We start from the raw sequence: 23,929 nt of genomic DNA on the forward strand, positions 1-23,929 counted from the left end.
TTTCTTATACAAAATCATTTTTAATTCTGGTACTGTCCCCGACTCTTTTTATGTTGGTACATTAAATCCTGCTCTGAAAAAAGACAAAGATAGCCAGTGATGTTGTTCCTATGGGCCTATCAGTTTCTTGTGTTCTATGTAAATTGCTGGAGTTATTAGTGATAAAGGACGTAAATAAGGCTTGTTCAACTCCGGACAACCAGTTTTGATTTAAGGAAGGTTATAGTCAGGAACACATGGATCATATACTTGCCAATGTCCTGATGGGTGCAAAGAATATTGGCGAGCTTCTCGTCCATGCGGTTTACGCTGTTTATCGCGCTTTCGATTCTGGTGTGCATTCCCATTTGTTGTATAGGGCGCAGCAGTGAAGTCTCAATCGTTCAGTTGTGCGGGTATTTAAAATATGTATGCGAGACGGGTCGTGAATGTACCTACTTGTCAAGGTTACGTAATGTGTAAGGCCGTAATTCGAGTTTGGAAAGGAATCCACGTGGGTGGGGCAATTTCGCAACCATTGAATAATAATCGTGTGGTTGTACCCTAGAGAAACACTAGAATTAATTTTATTTTTGAAGGTTTGGACCTTTCCATGTTCAATTACGCTGACGAAATCCAGAATTTAAGGAGAGCCGTATCGTCCGTTGAGCCGAATTTTATGTGCATAATAGGGAATATGCCAAAATTAGTCTCAAATTTAATGCTCCGAAACGCGAGATACTTGCTTTCGGCAAATCTGTTGGCGATATCGGATGCGTACAGTAAGGAATTCAGAGTGTTCAGTTATCTGCTTGTTTTAAGTATCTTGGTCTTCCAATAGGGGATAGTGTAAAAACCACAAAGGCTCTCCTGATCTCTCATCTAAGTGAGAAGCTTACAAAAGCGTTTGGTATGCTAGTTCGCTCTAAAGCTTGCTACAGCAGGCGTATTCCCGCCCCTATCTACAACGCTTTTGCGATGCCTCATGCCCTCTCACTGACTCGGTTTTGGAATATGTTTAAGGCTACTGATAATAAGACTATTAGATACGTATATTTTCGTTTCGCGAAATTCCTCTTGTGCTAGAAACAATGGGGTAGAAACAAAACAAATCTATGACTATGGAAACAAAACTATGGGCTAGAAACTAAAGACTAGTATTAGCTAAAGACTAGTAGACTAAAGACTAGAAACTAAAGACTAGTATTAGCAAACGGGTTAACTGAGCCACTACCACTGGCTGAAACGCGTCACGGTCGCTAATTTTCTAGGATTGATAGAACAAACAGGCTCCATCCATCTATGCGTTAGTAGAAATATTTGAATATATTTTTTGGTAGTATATTCTTCTTTGTGGGTGTGTTCAGCTTTATTTTCTTCTCTCTCTTTTCCTTTTTTTTTCTACTCCATATTGAACCCTTGTGTGATTTTTTGGGGCAATAAAAATTTTGACTGCTTTATTGATAAATCAAAAGAATGAGATTTTTATGCTGATTCCAAATATAGCTTCATTAAGTTTAGTCTTACGCAACAAAATTTACGAGCCTGAGAAAATATACCTTATTTTCGTTAAAGGGGGACATACTCTTTAACGGGGAGACATAGGGGGACAAACCCTGCAAAAATATGGAATTTTTTTGTGTTTTTTTGCCATAAGAAATATCACGGATGCGTTTTTTTTTTTTTTTTTTTTTTCAGGGGTGATAGTATCGACCCATTGGTCCTAGAATATAGGGAGATGGCTCATTCAAGAACAAATTAGAACTTCTAGTGCCCTTTTTAAGTGACCAATAAGATTTTAGGGTGATTGGACCCCTTCCTACGCCCATTTTTCCTCAAATTGACCTGATCAAAATTTTTAGATAGTTCAGTATAGTTGAAAGACCAAACCATTATGAATTTAGGTGTAAAATGACCCCCAAGGTTCCTTGGGAGAGGCCTGTAAGCTATGAAATTCACCCATTTTTTACGTATAGTATTTGTTATTGGAAAGTATACAGTCTTTTTTTCGGGGGAGGGGATGAGCTTGGGGTGGATTTCTAGGTTTCTATGGGAAAAATCTTCCTTGGGAAGAGAAATTTCTGGGGAGTGAATATTCCAGGGGAGATTTTATACTGGGAGTTTTTGACAGAATTACTATACGAAATTCTTTTTAATTGTCTTTAATTACATAATTTTTTTAATTACATTCTTTTGCCAAATTTATTATGTGGAGATGCTCCGGGGGAATTATCCAGGGGCCTTTTTCCATGTGTTTTGTTTTCTGGTGAAAAAAATCCACGAAAGGGGCATTTCTGAAGCAATCGAAAAAAATGATTTGAGATTAAAGCCTTATCATAGGCAGCACAATAGCGCTGCCTAAGTAAAGAACGATGTTGGCACAATGTATAATATTTTTTTTTTCTTGGTCTTAGACCAGGGCACTTCGTATCGAAGGAATTGTCGTAGAACTTCAAAAAAAGCTCATTCGATTGGAAATTGAAGTGGCTTGTGGCATTTTTAACAGTCGAAAGTGATTGAAGGGCAACTAACCCCCCCCCACCATTCCCCTAAACATATCCAATCAAAATTTTGAGACAACCATTTTTTCAGCATAGTTGATTTCCAGATAGAAAATATGTTTTTGAGGAGGTCAATCCCCCACAACCCTCAGGGCAAGGGTTTTAACTTATGCCCTGGGGGAAAATAAGAACGATGTTGTAACAATGTATTATTTTTTTTTTTTTTCCTTTAGACAAGGGCACCTCGTATTGAAGAAGTTGTTTTAGAAAATTCGAAAAGAATTGGTAAAATCGGATGCCGGAGCGCCATGTTTACTATTTACCAGTAATCATGAGTATGCAATCAACTAACCTCAGATCGAGATTCCTCATTTCCCGAAAAATATCTACTCACACTTTCAAGACATGTGAGTTGTTTAGCGTAGTTGATTCCCAGATAGAGAATATGTTTTTAAGGAGGTCACCCCCCCCCACAGCCCGCAGGTCAAGGGTTGTAAGTTATGCCCTGGGGGCACATAAGGTTTTTATAGAACGCATTGTCGTAGAAACTTCAAAAAAGGCTCATTCGATTGGAAATTAAAATGGCTAGTGTCCTTCTTAATAGTAGAAAGTGATTGAAAGGCAACTAACACCCCTTCCACGCCCACTATTTTTCCAAACTCATCCAATCAAAATTCTGAGATAACCTTTTTGTTCCACGCAGTTTAAAAATCAGGCAATTATACCTTTGAGCAGGACACTCCCCCCGCAGTCTTCAGGGCAAGGGCTATAAGTTATGCCCTGGGAGCATATAAGTTTTTATGGAAATCTTTGTCGTAGAAACTTGAAAAAGGGCTCATTCGATTGGAAATTCAAAGATCTAGTGTTATTTTTAATAGTCGAAAGTGATTTGAGGGCAACTAGCCCTCCTCTCACGCCCACCTTTTCCCCAAACATATCCAATCAAAATTTTTAGATAGCCATTTTTTTCAGCGCTGTTGATTTCCAGACAGAAATTATGTCTTCGAGGAGGTAACTCCCCGCAGGCCTAAGGTTTGTAAGCTATGGCCTTGGAGCATATAAGGTTTTTATAGAACGCGTTGTCGTAGAAACGTCAAAAAGGGCTCATTCGATTTGAAATTGAGAGGGCTAGTGCCCTTTTTAATATTCGAAAGTGATTGGAAGGCACCTAACACCCCTTCCACGCCCACCATTTGCCCAAAAACATCCAATCGAAATTTTGAGAAAGCCATTTTGTTCCACGCACTTTAAAGTTCAAGAAATTATACCTTTGATTAGAGCACTCTCCCCACAGTCTTCTGGGCAAGGGATGTAAGTTATGCCCTGGGGACATATAAGTTTTTATTGAAATCTTTGTCATAGAAACTTGAAAAAGGGCTCATTCGATTGGAAATTCAAAGGGCTAGTGCCCTTTTTAATAGTCTCGAAAGTGATTTGAGGGTAACTTACCCCCCTCTCATGCCCACCTTTCCGCAAACACATCCAATCAAAAATTTTAGATAGCCATTTTATTCAACGTAGTTGATAGTTTTGAAAATTAGGTCTTTAAGGGTAACAAACCCTCCCCCCCCACATCCCTCAGGGCAAGGGTTGTAAGTTCTGCCCTGGGGGCATATAAGGTTTTTATATAAAGTGTTGTTGTAGAGACTTCAAAAAGGGCTCATTCAATTGGAAATTGAAAGGGCTAGTGCTCTTTTAATAGTTGAAACTGATTGAAGGGCAACTAACCCCCATCTCAGCCCACCATTTCCCCAAACACATCCAATCAAAATTTTGAGATACCCATTTTGTTCAACGTAGTCGAAAGCTCTGGAAATTAGGTCTTTTAGGATGATAACCCCATCAGAGCCCTCACTGCAAGGGTTGTAAGTTATGCCCTGAGGACAAATAAGGTTTATATAGAAAGTTGCTTTAGAAATTTCAAAAGGGGCTCCTTTGATTGGAAATTGAAATTGCCCTTTTTAATAGCCGAAAGTGAATGGAGAGTAATTACGTCCCCTCTCACGCCCACCATTTCCCCAAACACATTCAATCAAAGTTTAGAGATAGCCAGTTCGTTCAACGTAGTTGAAAGTTCTGGAAAGTATGTACTTAAGGATGAAAAATCCCCCAGAGCCCCCAGGGCAAATGTTGTAAGTTATGACCTGGGGTCATATAAGGTTTTTATAGATTGAGTTTGCCCTCAAACATATCCAATCAAAATTTTCAGGTAGCCATTTTGTTCAACGTTGCAGAAAGTTCTGGAAATTAGGTCTTTGACGATGACAACCCCCCCCCCCCAGCCCGCAGGGCAAGGGTTGTAAGTTATGCCCTGACGGCATATAAGGTTTTTATTGAAAGTGTTGTCGTGTAAATTTCAAAAGAGCTCATTTGATTAGAAATTGAAAGGGCTAGTGCCTTTTTTAACAGTTAAAAGGGATTGGAGAGTAACTGACGCCCCTCTTACGCCCGCCATTGTCCCAAATACATCCAATCAAAATTTTGAAATAACCATTTTGTTTAACGAAGTTGGAATTTCCGGAGATAAGGTCCTTTATAATTATGAACCTCTAAAAGCCCCTACGGTAAGCGTTTTAATTTATGCCCTGGGAGCATAGTAGGTGTCTGTAGGAAGTGTTGTCGTAGAAAATCAAAAAGGGCCCATTCGATAGGAAATCGAAAGGCCTAGTGCCCTTTTTAATAGTCGAAAGTGATTGGAAGGCTTGACATTTTTATAGTAGAGATCGATGTCGGTATAATGTATTATTTTTTTTTTTTTTTTTTTTTTTTTTTTTTTTTTTTTTTTAGACCAGGGCACTTCGTATCGAAGGAATTGTCGTAGGAACTTCAAAAAGGGCTCGTTCGGTTGAAAATAGAAAGGGCTGATGCCCTTTTTAACAGTCGAAAGTGGTTGGAGGGAAACTCATCCCCCTCCCACGCCCACCCTCCCATTTTCCCATTTTGTTTAAAAACTAAATGTCGCCTTTAGATTAAATCAAAATGCACTGTGTTAGTGCTAATTCCCAATAAGGCATCTCAGCAGTGTCCCAAGATCGCCTGAAGGTATTACGTTCAAACTTTCGGGGCTACGTCTGCTCTTAAAATTTAACCAAATCGAAATAGCGCAAGTGTATGCAAGCTATCATAGAAATTAAACAGATTTTTTGCGAATGGTATCAAGTTTTCCATTTCATGTGAACTAGAGGAGGTATGAAACTAAATTAAACGCTACTATTTGTGTCCAGATTTTTGAAAGGGTGTATGTTGTTAAAAATTGCTGAAAATTTTTCTCCAGTATACAAATACCAGGCCAAACTATAAAATCTTAAAAAAAACGAAAAGATTTAAAGTATTATTTTCTTTTTCCCTGAAAAGACTATGTCAATACAAATCGAACAGAAATGAATTAAAAAAAACTTTTTCCACAAAATAAGCTTTTCAAAGACAAGTAAAGAACTTCATTAAACAAAATATGAGCAAAAATAAAATCAAATAATCTACTAAGCGTGAAACTACCACAAATCAACATTGATAAATAAATGAAACCCAAAACGAACAGAAATTAAAATAAATAACCGAGTCAAACTCAAAACGAGCAGAAATTAACATAAGTTGGGCTCAAAACCCCTATGCCTTCCCAAGGCCAGAACATAATTTGCATTTTACTGAAAAAAGTATAAATGTTTTTACTTTTATAAATTTAATAAATCAAATATTATTAACATTTTGATTAAAAAGTTTTAACATAAGCTTTTAACGTAAGTTGGGCTCAAAATCCTATGCCCTATGCCCCTATCTTACATTGGATGAAATTTTCACGGAGTAGTTGTCTGTGAGGGAGAGGGGTATATTTCATAGAGGGTGAGACGGATTTTTCAGCATTATTCGAAAAAAGAACAGAAATTATTCCATATATGAAGGGTTGTCCCCTCCTCAATGACTTACTCGTTACGATAAAGTTTGAATGTTTACTAAAATTGAAACATAGGGGCCGTTTAATTAGAACAGGAAGATTTTTAAAAGTGCTAGCAGCTTTAGCGTAAGGAGCAAGGTATTGAGGAAATGGGAAGCCCTTCATGTTCGGAATAAATCTGCCGAAATTAATATGCAAATTTATTTTAATTTTTCATGTACGGTGAGCCAAATCTGTACCTGCATTAGCTGAAAAATGTTCAGAAACTAAACAGAAAAAAACTAGTTTTTTAACTGAAAGTAAGGAGCGACATTAAAACTTAAAACGAACAGAAATTATTTCGTATATGAAAGGGACTGTTCCCTCCTCAACGCCTCGCTCTTTACGCTATGTTTTTTATTGTTTTAAAAAGCAGTGTTGTGAATAAGAGTTAAACTTTAGCGTAAAGGGGGAGGCGTTGAGGAGGGGACATCCCCTTTCATATACAGAATAATTTTAGTTGGTTTTAAGTTTTAATATCGCTGCTTACTTTCAGTTAGAAATAACTTGTTTTTTTATTTAGTAACGAGTAACGAACTTTGGGAAAGGGAAAATAAGGACTAAAACTTTCCAGCGGAACTGATAGGTTTATGGCAAGTTACTTAAAAAATCTCAATGAAAAAATCTGAGAGAAAAATCTCAATGAAAAAAAAAAAAAAAAAAAACGATACTGCGGCCAGTGGAAATAAAATACGAAAAATGTAAAACAACGCAGATATTTCGCCTGTATCAAAACAAGGTGTATTCAGCACGAAAGAAACACAAGAAGACCAAGATAAAAAAAATAAAACTGAAAACAAATAAAACCACCACCAAAAAAAAAAAATATACAATTGGCGCAAACTAATCCACGTAGGGAAAAGATGCTATTAAAGTTACTTGAATGAGAATACTAAAGCAACTGACGCCTTGTTTGATACAGGCGAAATGTCCGCGTTGTTTTACATTTTTCATTTTTTCTTTCCACTGGCCGCAGTCTCGTTTGCTGTTTTTTTTTTTTTTTTTTTTTTTTCATTGAGATTTTTCTCTCTGCTGATTTTTTGTCATGGCTGCCCAGTTCGGCTTAAGATCTTTCATTCGAGTTCATTAAAAATTCAAAATTTGAAAAACAACTATGTAATTGGTCAAATTAATCTCAAATGAATTAAAGCTGTAATAACTTTTGAGTATTTTCTTGTGTTTTCTATTTCCCATATTCTTAGTATTTCTATTTTCTAAACTTGTTATTGCTTTGTTTATTGTTTTTGATTCCTTATCTTCAAATCTGTTCAAATTAACTTAATTTATTTTAGGCTTTTTTCCGTTGATAAAGGCTTCCGGGCATGAAGCCCAAATATTCAGATTCCTTTATTATTATTGTGTCGTTTCTTTTCGAGTTGTTTGTTTAAAATATTATACTCATCTTCAATATATTTTCATTTGTTAAATTCTTTGAAAAATTTTGGCTGGTTAGGTTTAAGGCACGGTAGGTTTAAGGCAGGTTAGACACGTTAGGTTTAAGCTGGTAAGCCTGCTGGCGAAAAAAAAATTGAAGCTTACCCTCCTCTAAATTTTAACATACCTGAAAAAAACAATTATACAGTCGCTTAAAATAGGCCAAAGAATAGCTCATAACTCTTAGACGCTAGATGGCCCTGGTAATTTTTCTTTCCGTCATTAGTGGCATTTCGTTCCTTTTTGAAAAACTTGAATTTGTCCAGGAGCGTTGAACTCGATTGCTATTTTGAACAGAATAATTTGTTGTGTGATAATATTCAATTTATGTGCAATACAAAGTTAAAAACTAAATACATTGTAGCGAAACTAATCAGTCTTAATTAGATGATACAACAAGGTATTTGCCACCGTAACACAATTTTTTTGTTTTGTTTTACTATTACTGACGGTACAAGTACCAATTTTAATAATTGCTACATGCTTTCAGCTGCAAGTGAAAAATAAATTTTATTTCAATTTTTTCAACCTCTACACGTGTACAAGTGATTTCGTGCCTTTGGTCCTTTGTACTTTCTAGAGGTTTTTGACTTTATATGATCCTATCACAAGAAAAATTTCAAATGTTAAAAATAGCCAAGATTTTAACTTTAATGATACTTTAAGGAAAGTATACCTTACATTTAGGGACACAATGAGTAACTTTTGCCTTGTAAACACAATCTTTTTTATTTAGATTTGATTTAGATTTAACAATTACCCCCCCCCCCTGGTTATGAGAAAATACCCATTTTTGTCTTAAAAAAAGTATTTAATTCTTTCCCACCCATCCCCTCCTACCTACATGATTCTGAATTGGCTCCCTGATCATAGCTTACCTACTCGGCATAATATAATAACAATCTATGTATAATAATCTAAGCCAGTGGTTCACACCCGGTGGGTTGCAACAGGCAGGGGCGTCCTGAGAGGGGGTGGGGGACGGGGAGGGGCGCCCCCCAACTTTTATGGAATTCGGTATCTTGATTTCTGCAGAAAATTCGGCATAAATCCGGTAAAATTTACGAAGATCGCTCCCCAATAAAATAAGCCTCAGGACGCCCCTGGCGCCAGGGGACGCTTTTTGAAGGGTCCCAGTGACCTGGGCATAACTGAGAGGGGTAATTTTTTCAGCCCAAGATATTATTTCTCCTGATGTTGTGTAAATTGAGGAGTGATTAAGTGCAGGGTGCGAAAATTCAACCCTTTTCTTTGTTGGCAGTCCAGATGCGATTAAAATGATGACCCCTACAATAAGCTTTGCCCCCACTATTAAAATTGTGACACTGATCATAAATAGGTATTTTTACTTAGATTTTATAGATTATGGCTGATTTCCTGCCAGTAAAATTGGTTATCCCTTACGTTTTCTAAAGAAAGAAACTGCAAACGACAATTTAAGTCATTATGCTGTTAATCCTATCATTAGTATGTGAATAGTTTTTGGGTTTACAGCTATTTACTGCATTGTTTTATCCGGAAATTGTTATGTTTATCTACATATATTGATTCTTTTATAATTTACAGTCTTGGTATGTAAGGAGTTTGAATAATCTGAACTAAAAAATTTTAAGCATTACATTATTTTGGAGTGTTTAAAGCACCTATTTATAATTTTTATTTTGACTGTTGTTACGCCAACAAGGCCACTGTGCATTTTAAGCAATTATATAACCACAAACAAAGGATTAGGCAAAGAGTATGGGTAACGTATAAGAGTGGGAACTGGAACTGGCATGAAAAAAATATACCAACGCCATCTAGCGTTTGGTAAAAGTTGGTACTGTTTTCACCATCATAGTAGGAATAATTAGTTTAATTATGATAATTTGGAAAATTAGGGTAGTAACAAGTACCTGATCTCAATTCTCGACAGAAAAATGATAACAGAGCTTGAAAAAATGTCAAGTGTCGCTACAAGCTAGATGGCGTTGATAGTTTTTTGTCGACGCTAGAGCCAGTTCCCACTCCTATAAGATGCACAGCACATACTCATTAGTATTAGGAATATATAGGAAAAGATCTTTGGCCAAGACGTCTGCTCAGGCTTTCACAGTTCCAAAAGAAGAAAAGAAGAACCTTAAAAAAAAAAATTATGGAGAATAGTTATATTCTCAGTTGAAACGGTTGAAAGGTGACTGAAAAAAAAAGAAAAATCAAATGGGAGATCAGACTTCCCTTTGAGAATATATTTTGGATATTATTTTTTTTTATATAAACCTAATCGGTGTCCACGATTTGATGTATCAGAATTTTTGTTCGGTTGCGAATATGATGAGGGGAAAAAACATAACGAGTAAGAATGAATCATATCAACTTCAACAGGGCTAAAAAAGGTTTCCCCCGTCTATACTTTAAGAGCAACTTTTTGATGGATAGAATTCTTCATTTTAACTTTCTCTCTGAAAACTTGTGTGAGATCTTCGATGGGAGAAATAATGAAGTCGAAAACCCTAAGTTATACATCCCTTAACTTTATATCTACTACCAGAAACACCAAACCGTTTAAATTCGTCAGTCAGTGATGTGCTATTTCCTAGTTTGCAATTCCTCCTAGGGGTTCCCTTCCCTCTTGGTTGCCCTGCATCCCGGGATGCACTCATGAGTCTGGTTAGGTGAACTCGTGGAAGGTTCACGTCAGTACTGATATCAGGCTGTATGAACAGGACTTCTAAAGATTATGATTAATTTAAAAGAGTGGAAACTGGCAATAGGGTCAACAACAAAAAAACTCAATGCCATCTAGAGTTTGGTGACACTTGGCATTTTTTTCTTCAGGGTAATAATAGGAGCAATTAATATAATTTGTGTAGCTGGTAAAATTTGAGCAGTAATAAGTGTCTCGTCTCAGTTACTGACAGAAAACGATTAAGGGTCTTGAAAAAAATTCAAAGTTTCGCTAGACACTAGATGGGTTGGCGGTTGTTTTTTTTACCAACACTAGCACTAGTTTCAACTCTTGTAAGTTACCTATACTTATTGCTTACCAACACCAAATTATTGCTTATTTTTACCGTACTGACAGAATTGGTACCAATTCTTCTAATTGCGGTATGCTGTTTAGCCTGTTTAAAATAAGTGATGTTAAATTTCCAGTGACCAGGGAATAGATGGCAAGGAATGTAGGGATGCCAGTGCCAGGGATAGATGTGAAGGTGCCAGGGACTTTGAAAATGACATCTGATTCATTGAATTGGTTTGGTTGAAAGTGACCCAACCCCAAAGGTCTGAGAGAATAGGAAAATTTTAGAGTTCAATTTTTAACTAAAAATACCTTCGTATAAAGTTATGCAGCTGTTGGTATTAATGGGTGCCAAAGTAAAAAAAAACTTCTATAAAAAAAATGAAACTTCTATAAAAAATCAAAAAAGAGAAGCTAAAAAATAGAGTTTTCTTAGAAGGTGTGGGTGTCTATGGGAATCAGCTATTCATAACATGTGAATTCTTATGCAAAATACCGTTCTAAAATTTATTAATTAATTTTACTTGTTTATGCATTCGGTTTAGCGTGGCAACACTGACGAAAATATGGTACCTTCACAAAAACTTTGTAGTTTTGAACAACAAAAAGTAAATCTACAGAAAATCGTAGTTTTTAAGCTTGAAAAAACTAAGATGGGTCCAGGGGTACAGAAAAAGTTTTTTTTAACTTCTTTTAACGTTTTTTAACGTCTTAATCCTATTTTAAACTTACAGACTTTTAGGATTTGAAACTTTTGGTAACCTTCTAAGGATCTATGACTTCGTATGTTTGTATTATAAGAGGAGTGTCCTCTAAATTTGAGTAATATTTCATCTTAAATCAACTTAGCATTTTCAGCAAATATAACTAGCAAGTAGCATATTATAGTAGCAACATATTGGCTAAGGATATACCTTTTCTTTAGCTACGCTAATATAGACCCGTCATTAAAACTAACAATTTTGAAGGATCTTCAAGGTTGCGCAGCGGTTAACATACAGGTACAAGGACGCCCAGAGAACATTTTCCAGGGGTGAGTAGGCACAAGAATAGTAGTGGTGGGAGAGAAATAGGGGAATATATTTAGAATACAGTACCTTAGGAATAAGCTTATTTTTAAATATGTTTAGAAAAGAGTTTTCAAACAAAAAGGGTTAATTTTGCATGCAAAATGAAATAAAATTGAGCTAACTTTAAACGGCCAGGATTCCTTCATTCAAGAGGGGCCATAGCCCCTCTGGCCTCCTTTGTGGCCGCCCGTGCATAATTATAAAAGACCTAAATGCGAGATAAATTTAGGCACAGGCTTGGAAAATAGGTGTGTAGTATTGTCAAGGCGCAGTAACATATAACAGGTATGTATTACAAAGTAACTAGGCAGACAGTTCCCACGACAATATTTGGTTTTGATTCTATGATCTAAGAAGATACTTATAACCTTGAAATAATTATTAATTTTTTTTATTAATAACATTGCAAGTGCCAATTATTCTAATTACAGTGTGCAAAACGACTTCGTTTTTTGGAAGCAAGTAGGGTTCTTAAACTTGCACGTGTAGAAGTGGTTTTGAACACTTGGTCTTCTGCTGAAGGTTTTTACGCTAATTAACTTCACAAAACAGAATAATATTAATATTCCATTGGAATAAGAATATTCTGCTGGAATATTAATTGAACATTGGCATTTGCAAAACAACTTTGGGCTTTCTAAGCAAATGGGGTTCTTAACTTTGAACGTGAAGAAGTGGTTTTAGACATTACGTAACCTGCAAAAGGTCATCTACGCTAATTAGCTCCACTAAACGGTATGCTATTAATAAGAAAGTTCTGTCTTGGTAATAACTCATATCTCCAATAGAAAATAAACTTGGCAATTAAGAACCTTTTCCATCTTTAGAGCTGTCCGACAACCCGGGAACTTTCACAGCTTATTTCATTGTTTGTGATCTGCAACCATAGAAATTATGGAGGGGAGTGAGACGCAGGTGCCCAGTTCTCATACTGCTTTCTAGCAGTCATAACGATAGACTTGCAAAAAAATGAATTGGTAAGGAAGGCGGATATCAAAAAACACAAATTTTACAATAGGATCAAACAACTTTTTCTCTTTCTTGGATAACCTGAACTATAAATTTGGCCTCCAAGATTGTTCATTTGCTGTGTGAACATGCAGAATTTCTTCTAGTTTAACTACATCCCCCTCCTACCCTTTAAAGCCTGGATATTATCCTAGGGCTGTATTATGTGTTCCTGTATTAATTTTGTTTGTTAAAATTATTTTGAGTAATTAATTATCAGCATTAGTCGGTTCAGGATGAAATTGAACTGGAAGCAACACTAAAAATCCAATAAATAAAAATTCTGAATTTAATGAAGGAAAAGGAAAATTGAATTCAGTTTCGAAAAGGAAATGATCTAGACTAAGGATAAACTAGATAAACTAGACTAACAAAAAAAAAAAACTAGACTAAGGATAAACTAAGGAAAAGGAAAAATGGAAAAATGAAATTCAATTTAGAGGGGGGGGGGGTAGTCTTTAATTCAGTAAACGCATATGGACATAAGCCGAATAAAAAAAGCTTAGTTTTTTATTAAAATTTTAAGTACAAAATTAAAGTGACACAGGGTTCTTTGATATCAAAAAGCGTAATGTAACCTCTAGAGGTTACGCTTTTGATGATGTTGATGAAGATTAGTGCAACATTTTTGAGTCGCTACTTGCTAGATTTAGGCATATGCTACTTTGGACATTAAACTAATAATGTACATTAAGTTACAAGATACTTTACTTTAGCGTTAGTTTTTTTTAACGTCTAACGTTATTTCTAGCGTCCATTTTTTTCTGTTGCCGTAAAATTCTTTAATATGAGGTCTTTGATTACACCCAGACATTTTTTGTTTATTAGCGCTACCTAGCTATTTCCATGATAGGTGACAACGTAATACATTTGTCGCTTAAGTGCGACACAAAAAAAGACTTAAGGGCTAGGCACACGTAGCTGATTTCGGGAACCGATTTAAGCAAGGGTGTATTCCGAGTCAAGTGATTACAATTAATGATGCTAAGAGGTGGGGCTTAGTGACGTCTTTCGGTGATTAATCATCATTAATTAAGATTATTTTAGGATTAATTTACGGTAATCATTAAATTCGATTAATTACATGCCTAAAGCTCTAAAGCCCTAGTACATTCCTTGTCTAGAACGTAATTAATGATGATTAATCACCCAAAAAACGTCACTAAGCCCCGCCTCTTAGCATCATTAATTGTAATCACTCGACGTGGAATACACCCTTGCTGAAATCGGTTCCCGAAATCAGCTACGTGTGCCTAGCCCTTAAGTCTTTTTTTGTGTCGCACTTAAGCGACAAATGTATTATATTACGTTGTCACCTATCATGGAAACAGCTAGGTAGCGCTAATAAACAAAAAATTGACTTAATTAAACAGCAATAAAGTAAAGCTGACATTTCTTTGTACGTACTTGAACATTTTCTTGTTGTCACGAACGTTAAGTCAAAACCTGATTTACACAAAGTAAGATTATGTTAGTTTTGAAAAATTTTGGCAGGTTAAGTCTTGTTGGCTTCAAGTTGGTAGACCTCTTGGGGATGCAAGTTTGCTTTCTTTTTGGGAGTCTGCTCTCTTCTATATTTTAAAGTGCCTGAAAATACAAGTATGTACAGTTTAAAGTAGGCTAAAGAATGGAATAAAACTCTTAGACGTTAGATGGCGCCAACAATATTTTTCTCGGCAGTTCGGTTCCCACACTCTTTCTATCAGCTATTTTACTTTAACCGGGAGAATTGAACTCGATTTCTAATCTAAATAGAAAAATATGTTATGTAATAATATTCGGTATGTATGCATTACAAAGTGAAAAATAACGAAAATTCTCACGGAACTAATCATATTTGATGTTGAAATGAATCCTATTTTATGTTGAATGAATCATATTTGATGTTGAAATGAATCATATTTGATGTTGAAGGAATCATATTTGATGTTGAATAAATCATATTTGATATTGAAATGAATCATATTTGATGTTGAATGAGTCATATTTGATGTTGAATGAATCATATTTGATGTTGATATAAATCATATTTTATGTTGAAATGAATCATATTTGATGTTGAATGAATCATATTTGATGTTGAATGAATCATATTTAAAATATGATACAGCAAGGTCATTCTTAAAATAATTTAAATATATTTTATTCTATTTTAAAATCTATTTTATTATTACTGAAAAGAGAGGTACTAATCTTTATAATTGCTGTATGCCTGAACCTGAATACGTATGCAGAAGGTTTTGCACTTTTGGTCCTTTTCTAGGGGGTTTTTGACTTCGTATGATCAGAAACATTTTCAAATCTTAAATATAGGCGATTTATGAGTAGCCCAACCCTTGCAAACACAATATTTTGTGCTTTGATTTGATTTAGATTTTGACTATTACGTTTTTGGCATTTTCATACATTAGAGAAAAACAAATTCACAACCCCCACCCCCCTTGCGTTTTGATTTGACTTAGATTTTTTCATTGTCTCTTTGGTATTTTCATAGATCAGAGAAAAGGAGATTTACACCTCCCCCCCTCCCCCTAGAATTTAATAAATACTTATTTTGTCTTTAAAAAATGAAGAAAAATACTTATCCCCTTCTTGGTGCATATTCGTGCATTGGCACCCCTTATCATAGTTTATACCGTTACGTAACTTACCATTACGTAATTAGACAGATCAACCATCATAAATAATCCCATCTTGTAACATATCACATTAGGTGCCTATTACCCATCATCATCGAAACTGGCAGGAGGGTGACAGTGACACCCCGTCCCCACCCTTGGAAACAAGAATACATTAAAAAATGTATAATCGAAAAATGAGAAATAATTCCATTGAAATTTTGATAAAATCAAAGCTCCTGGTATCACTTGCCTCCCCATCCCCTTCCCCTTTTAGAAACTTTTATGGCGAGGCTCATGTTTATCATAACTTGCATTACCTATTTTAACTTAACATGTACTTGTCATAATGTAACTTTCACAAATCACACTAGTCACAAAAATCTTTTTTTCCTTCTATTGTGACAAAAATTTATGGAGCAAGGCCGCTAAAATTGAGGGCTACGGCATTAGTCCCTCATTTTCCATCTTTCCTCCCTAGAAAGTTATGCTGTTGAACTGCTTTTCAAGGGAATCAACAGAGATGTTATTGAGAATTTGTATATTTTTTTTTGCCTTGATATAGCTATGCCAAATATAAAAAATAACTCTTGAAAAGAGACAGTACAAAAAATAAAGCGAATCAGTCTTGAGAATATGTTTTTGTCTTTTTTATGACAAAAACCTAGAAATCCAGGCCAATAAACTTAGGGCCTCTTACGCTACTAGCCGCTCATCTCTTAGTTTGTTTTTTCCTAGAATTGGGTTTGTTAAACTTCTTTTGAAAGGAATCAACAGACGCCCTTTTAGGAATTTGTAGCATTATTTTGCTTCTTTTGTGGCCTTGATTATGACAGAGATAAAAATTAATCATTGAAAAGATAAAATATACGAAATAATATGGTCAGATTGGCCATTGTGTCATGTGTCATTGTGTCATTATCATGTCATGTCATTATGTCATTGTGTCATTGGTCATGTGGTCATTTGGAGGTCTGATTAGTAAATGTCAAAGAATTGAGGAAACGGAGTGGATGAAGCTGGAAAATAGTGTGTTTTTTGTTATTACCATGCAAACAATTAATAATTATAATAATTAGCAAATATTAAAAATAATTTCTAATAATAATTAATAAATAACTAATAACAAAGGTTATGACTCTTTTCTTGTTTTAGAAACGGGTATTTTGCAGGTTATCAAAACCTTTGGAATTTTTACGAATATAACATATGGATAAACAATAGTTAGAATAAGTCCTTTATTTCTTCGCAATCTTTTCGCTCATTGAAATATTTTTTTCACGAATTGGGACCCTCCCCTTTCATTACTATTATACATAACTATCATAGATGGAAAAACATCCTGTGAGTGCCTCCTTCATGATCAAAGCAGCTCCCCATCCAGGTAAGTATTTCTTCTCATTTTTTTAATTTTGTCCCTATGTTTAAGGGGGTACCCCAATCAAGCAAAAGCTTAAGGAGGGTTAATTGTTCTGCTGTATTGCTTTTTTTAAGTGTTTTCTTTAAGTCTTTTGTTGTTGTTTGTTATCTTGAATAAACCCCATTATTAAATTGAATTAAATTGGACTTTCATAAAGAGCAAAAAACGATATTTGTATAAATTATTGTAAAATGTAGTATCCACTAAGTTGTGAAAGATAATAAAAATGTATACTGACACAATACAGGATAACACAACGCAACAAATCACAGGATAAATTTAGTCAATGTGCGAGCGATATGCCGGTGTATGTCCTGTACAATCTATGCAGTTTTCATGCAATCAAAATGTCCTATGCAATCCTATGCAGTTTAAAATTGTATCCTATTCTTAGTTTTCAGTTAATGAAATTCTTAAAGGTCAAATGCCCCTTTTAAACAAATAATTAAGAAAAGAAAGAGCTTACAAGAGTGAGAATTGGCGCTAGTTTCAACATAAAAAACCTTAGCACCATTTAGTGTTTTGCGACACTTGACAATTTTTCATTGTAATAGTAAGAATAATTGATTAATTTGTGTCATTGTTAAAATTATTGCAGTAATAAGCGTCTGTTCTCAGTTCCTGGTAGAAAAACGAGGGTTTGAACAGGCCAGGTGTCACCAAAAGTTAGATGGTGTTGATGTTTTTTTTTCCAACACTAGCACCAGTTTCGAATCTTAGAAGTTACCCATACTCTTTGGTCCACAGTTCAAAAATAAGAAAAGAGAAATTTCAAAAACGAAACAAAATCATAGCGAAAATCACATTCCCACTTGATACGCTAAAAAGGTGACTGAATAAAGAGAAAAATAATAATAACTGAACTACAGCTAAAACTTTCATTTCATAAATTTTTTGGATAATCTTTTTTTAACCTAATCTGTGTCCACAATTTTTTGGAATCTTCACTGGGTCACGATGAGGAGAAAAATACGAAAAATACGAAATCGGAATTAATTGTAGCCATGGGGGTAAATGGAGCTAAGATTTCAGCGGTATCTGTTTAAGAGCAAGTGTTGGTGGCAATAATTTCATAATTTCAGGAAATGATTTCAAAATCAAAAAAATTGATTTGTGCCCCCCTCTCATCTGCTTCATTAGTATGTGGCATAATGAATACGAGCAGGATAGCCCCCCCCCCCATGGCTGCTCTGCCGAGTATCACATGACGCAATATTACGTCACATGACGTAATTTCCTCCCTGAAAATTTGTGTTACACCTTAAAGTGGAGCAATGATTGAATGAAAAGAAAATCTAAGTTCTACATCCCCTAGATTCATACTTCCTGTTTCTTAATGTTTCCTTGTTTCCTGATTCCTGATCATTTGAGAGAAGTTTTTGAAATACCTAAACAAATCCAATTCAAACCGTTAAAATTTGTCAATCATTCCTTTGTCGTGTACTAGTTTAATATTTCCCCGAGGATTGCCATTCCTACAGCTTAGCCTACAACGCTGTTTGGAATCATGGTTCTTGATAGGCGAGCTCGCAAAAGCTTAACCCCAACGCCAATAGGATGCTGTAGAGGCAGGTTTTCACACCCAGAATTCGACATTGGACTTTACAGTTCCTATCGGCGGCACTGATACCCGTTTCATGGTCCTTCAGCTAGGAAATGCAATGAGGGGGGGCAGTCATCCTCTGCTTTTGCACTCTTTTCCTGTTTACATTCCCCAGATTTTTCAAAGTACTCATTTAGAGCTGGGTTAACTCTGGCTGAACTTACAGAGTCACGCCACTGATCCTCACTCCAAACTAAATAACTCGACACCAGGACCCTAACCACTGTCCTCATGGACAAGGTATTTCAAGTCTAGCGTGCTTTTCACTTGGTTGTGTTGGCTATGGATAGGTTAGTCTTAATTCACTGATCTAAGAATATATTTGAAACCACGAAATAATCATTTATTTTTACAGTACTGACAGTATTGGTACCAATTCTAATTATATTACATAATTTATAATTTTGAAATACCGAGGACAGTGACAATAAAATCTGATTGTTTCAATTTATTACGTTTTTATATTAATTTTATGTTAATTTATATTTATATTTTAATCATCTTATATTTTATATTATAATTTATATTAATTTTATATTAATTTATAGTTTTTATATTAATTTATATTAAGTAAGTGTTACCTTATAAGCTGACCAATTAACAAATTTAAAGAAAAAGAAATTTCTTAGAAATACAAACTAAATGTCTTAGAATTATAAATAAATTTTTAATTTCTTTTATTTCTTCTTTTGAAGTGGAATATAGATTAAATTTGATTTACAAAAACCTAATTAAAAGACAGGTCAAAACCTCAATTTTTATATACAATAGTATTATTCATTATAAAACCCAAACAAGTGTTGACCTTGTTTAACAAAGAACTGGATGAAATTAATTCTGCTAAGAGTCAACATGTCTCTGCTAGATTAGCAAATAAAAAGATCATTTATAATCGGTAATTTTCCTTGACCTTGACCTTGTAAACTTGTTGGTAAGGTTGTTAAAAAGAAATAAAAGTAATGAAAACCCAGTAGGATAAAAAAAAGAATAGGTTTTTTCACCTGAAAGTAAGCAAAGACATTAAAACTTAAAATAAACAGAAAGTAACTTGGCATCTTGAGTAAAACATTTCTAACAAGTAGGAAGTAATAATGTTAGGAAGACTAAGTCACTAAGGCTAGGAATAAGTGAAGATGAAAAGGTGACGTTGGGTAATGATAAGATTGATCAGGTGGGCAGCTTCACTTACCTTGGTAGTATTATTAGGAAAGATGGTGGGAGCAATGAAGATGTTAAAAATAGAATAGCCAAGGCTCAGGGTGGTTTTTCACAGTTAAAAAAAGTTTGGAAGAATAGGAAGATAAGTCTGCAAACCAAGATTAGAATATTGGAAGCTACAGCGATGACAGTGGTCAAATGTTTCTCTGAAGCATGGACGCTCCGAAAGGCGGATGAAGATTTGCTAGATGTTTTCCAGAGAAATTGCTTAAGGATTGTTCTGGGTACCCGGCTGACTCACTGTATTTCAAACAATAGGCTATACGAAAGGTGTAGTTCAATACCGCTCTCTAGGGCTATAATGAAAAAAAGGTTGAGGTGGCTAGGGCACGTTCTGCGGATGAAGGATGACAGATTGCCGAAGATTGTCCTTTTTGGCCAACCATCTAGGGCTAAACGGAAAGGAGGTCGTCCTCGTCTGGCGTGGGAGGACGTCACAAAGAAAGATATCAAGGACAAGGAAACTTCGTGGGAGGACGTAACGTCGGAGGCTATAAACAGATTTGGGTTGAGGAGGAGCGTGCGCAGCTGTGCTTGCCTCAGATGGCTTGGTGCTGTGGTGAGTTATTAGCAGTAGTAGTAGTAGTAGTAGTAATAAGTAGCATATTATACTAGCATCACACTGGCTAGCGATGTACCTTTTTTCATCTACAATAACACGGACCTGTTATTAAAACTAAAAAAATTGAAGGGTCTTCAAAGTTGTCTACATTTTTCAAACAGGATAACAGGATTATAACAGGATATTAACAGGATATTATTTTTCAAAGTGCTGAAAATACATAGGTATCAAAGACCTTTGTACGTGATAAATTTAGGTAAATTTCTTAGAAAAGATAAATTTCTTAGAAAAATGTGCAACATTGTCAAGGCTCAATAATATCTAACAAGTATCAATTACAAAGTAGCCAGACTAACGGTTCCAGCATTATATTTGGTTTCAATTCTATGATTTAACAAGATACTTGTAGCCGTAAAATAATAATTATTTTTTACTATTATTAAATACAAAAAAGCTTTTCAACTGGAAGTAAGGAGCAACATTAAAACTCAAAAATCACAGAAACTATTCCATATAGGTGGGGGAATACCCCTTCCTCAACCCTCAATCTTTGCGCTAAAGTCTTGAAGTTCTTTAAAAATACTTCTCATTCAAGTCCAACGTGCCTTTGTGGTTGAGCAGTCTTTCTTAAAAAAAGTTGAAAAGTTAAAAAAAGATGAAAAAGACAAAAAAGTTAAACTTTAGTTTAAAGAGCGAGGGCTGAGGAAGGGACAGCCCCTCTCATATACTGAATAATTTAGTTTCGGAAATTTTAAATGTTGCTCCTTGTTTTCAGTTTAAAAGACTTATTTTTTATTCAATTTCCGACCATTTTTTAAATCATACCAGTAAATACCCCCCTCCTATAAATTTTTTCCTGAAAAATCCCTTTTGAAACGTTCTTTATCGTAGAAAGTTTTCCCAGTGAAAAACTCCCCCTCGCAAAAAATCCTCCACCAAAGGAAAATTTCTGTATGTTTCCCAATAACACACACTAGGCTATATGAAAACAATGGGCAAATTACACAAGTTACAACCCTTTCCCCAAGGGCTCTGGGGGGTCAAGTCATCCCCAAAGGCAGTTATTGGACCTTTAAACTATGCCGAATCAAATGGCTATTTTAAACTTTTATTGGATATCTTTGGGGGAAAGAGCGTGGGAGGGGGGCTAGTTGTCCTCTAATCTTTCCGGTCACTTAAAAAAGGCACTAGAATTTGTGATTTTCTTTCAAATCAGCCCTCTCCCAATCATCTAGGACCATTGGTTCGATAAGATCATCCCTGGAAAAAAAACATAAAAAAAAACCACCCATCCATAATGTTTCTCCTGGCAAAATGTGATTTTTACAAAGATCGCTTGACCTCTTTTGGGTGTCTCCACCCCTTTCCGAAAATCAGGCAATTTTCTCAAGATTATAGCCTTTGATCGATGACATTAAACTTAATGAATATTATATATTCGGAATCAGCATAAGAATCATGTTGTTTTGATGAATCAATTATTATTAAAATCTCGTTTTTTAGAGGTTTAGTTACTATTGGGCCGAGTCGCTCGGTGCTTACAGTTCGTTACTACTAACTTTTTGACAATGACAGCGTAAGTTAAATTTTTTTTAATTATTGTTTAGTTATAATTATATGCCACACGACTCCAGATTTTCTAAGCAAGTGGGGTTTTTAACCTTGCACATGCTGAAGTGGTTTTCACGTTTGGTCCTCTACCAAAGGTCATTGGATTCACATACTGCTGCTATTGAGCTTGATTTGCGCTATTAACTTCACAGAGCAGAATACTATTAATATAGTAATTGCTACCTTGGTAATAACTCTCACCTCTCATCAAACAGTTCGTTGTAATGATCTGTAGAGTTACCCATAAAAGGTTACGAGCCTGAGAAAATTTGCTTGATTTTTGAAACAGGGAGAAATACCCCCTAAAAGTCAAAGAATTTTAAAGAAAATCACACCATCAGGTTCAGCGTATCAGAGAGCCCTACTGTAGAGGTTTCAATATCCTATCTGCGAAAATACAGAATTTTGTATTTTTTGTCCAGCAGTTCATGATAACGAACTGATTTTCGAAAGGAGCGATGCGGCTCAATAGTAACCGAAACTCTAAAAACGGGATTTTGAGACCAATAAGTATGTCAAAATAATCGGCTTATTGTGCTAATTCCAAATACATAAGTTTCATGAAGCTTAGAGTTACCCATAAAAAGCCACGAGCCTGAGAAAATTTGCTTGATTTTCAAAAGGAGGGGGGGCACAGGAGGGAGGGAAGGAGGGAGGGAGGAGGGGGGCTTAAAAGTCAAAGAATCTCAACGAAAACCACACTATCAGAGGCAGCGTATCAGAGAACCCTGCTGTAGAGGTTTCAAGCTCCTATATGCAAAAATGTGGAATTTTGTATATTTTGCCAGAAGAATGATCACGGATGCGTGTTTATTTATTTTTTTTTTTTTTTTTTGCTTTTTTTTCTCCGGGGATGATCGTATCGAACTAATGGTCCTAGAACATCTGAAGAGAGCTAACTTGAACCGAATTTAATAGTTATAATGCCTTTTTTAAGTTGACCAAGAAGATTGTAGGGAAACTAGCCCGCCTCCCGCGCCCTTTTTTCCCCAAAATCATCTGACCAAAATTTTGAAATATTCATTTGGTTCAGCATTGTTGAAAAGTCCAAAAACTATGCCTTTTGGAGATAATATGATCCCCCAGCCCCTGGGGATAGGTCTTTAAGTTATAAATTGGCCCTTGTTACGTATGGTATTTGTTATTAGGAGTTTCGGGAGGGGGAGGGGATATTTTGCATGGAATGTGTTTCCACGGGGATAATTCACCATTTGGATAGAAATTCTGGGGGGGGGGAGTGAATTTTCCAGGGGAAATTTTACACTGGGAGGATTTGACACAATTCCTATACGAAATTATTTTTATTTGTCTTAGTTTCTCTTTGCCTACTCAGTTTTGCATGTTTGGATTTCCAACCCGCTGGATTGGAAATCCAAATCCAGTGGGTTTGGATTTCATAGAAAGGTGGGATTTCCGGAGTGATCGGAAAAAAGGTTAGAACTTAAAGTGTTTTTCAAATGAAAGTGTGCCATAGAGGATTTTTCAGGCTGAATCTTCTGCAAGAAATTTTACGTAGGGAGTAATTTTAAGCAAGTATGGAATTGTCCGGAAGGAATTTATGGGGGGGGGGGGTGTATTTGACATGGGAGTAACTTTCCAAAGGCATTATTTGAAAAACGATAAGAAGTCATATATTAAAGCAATATTAAAACTCAAAATTAACCGAAATTATTCTGAATATAAAGGGGTTGCCCCCTCCTCAATACCTTGCTCTTTACGCTAAAGTATAACTGTTTGTACTAATTTTATGTGAACGGCCCCTGAAACACAAGGGCCTTTTAATTAGAATAGCAGGCTTTTCGAAAAGTCCTAAGAACTTTAACATGAAGAGCAAGGTATTGAGGAGGGGAGTGATCCCTTCATATACGGAATAATTTCTGTTCATTTTGAGTTTCAACATTGCTCCTTACTTTCACTTGAAAAACTTGCATTTTTTATTTAATAGAAAAAAAAACTTGCCCATCAAGAACTTT

The sequence above is a fragment of the Artemia sp. Qi Xiang Cuo genome, chromosome 17 (assembly GCF_049724085.1).
Source record: "Artemia sp. Qi Xiang Cuo chromosome 17, ASM4972408v1, whole genome shotgun sequence".
In the NCBI taxonomy this organism is placed as follows: domain Eukaryota; kingdom Metazoa; phylum Arthropoda; class Branchiopoda; order Anostraca; family Artemiidae; genus Artemia; species Artemia sp. Qi Xiang Cuo.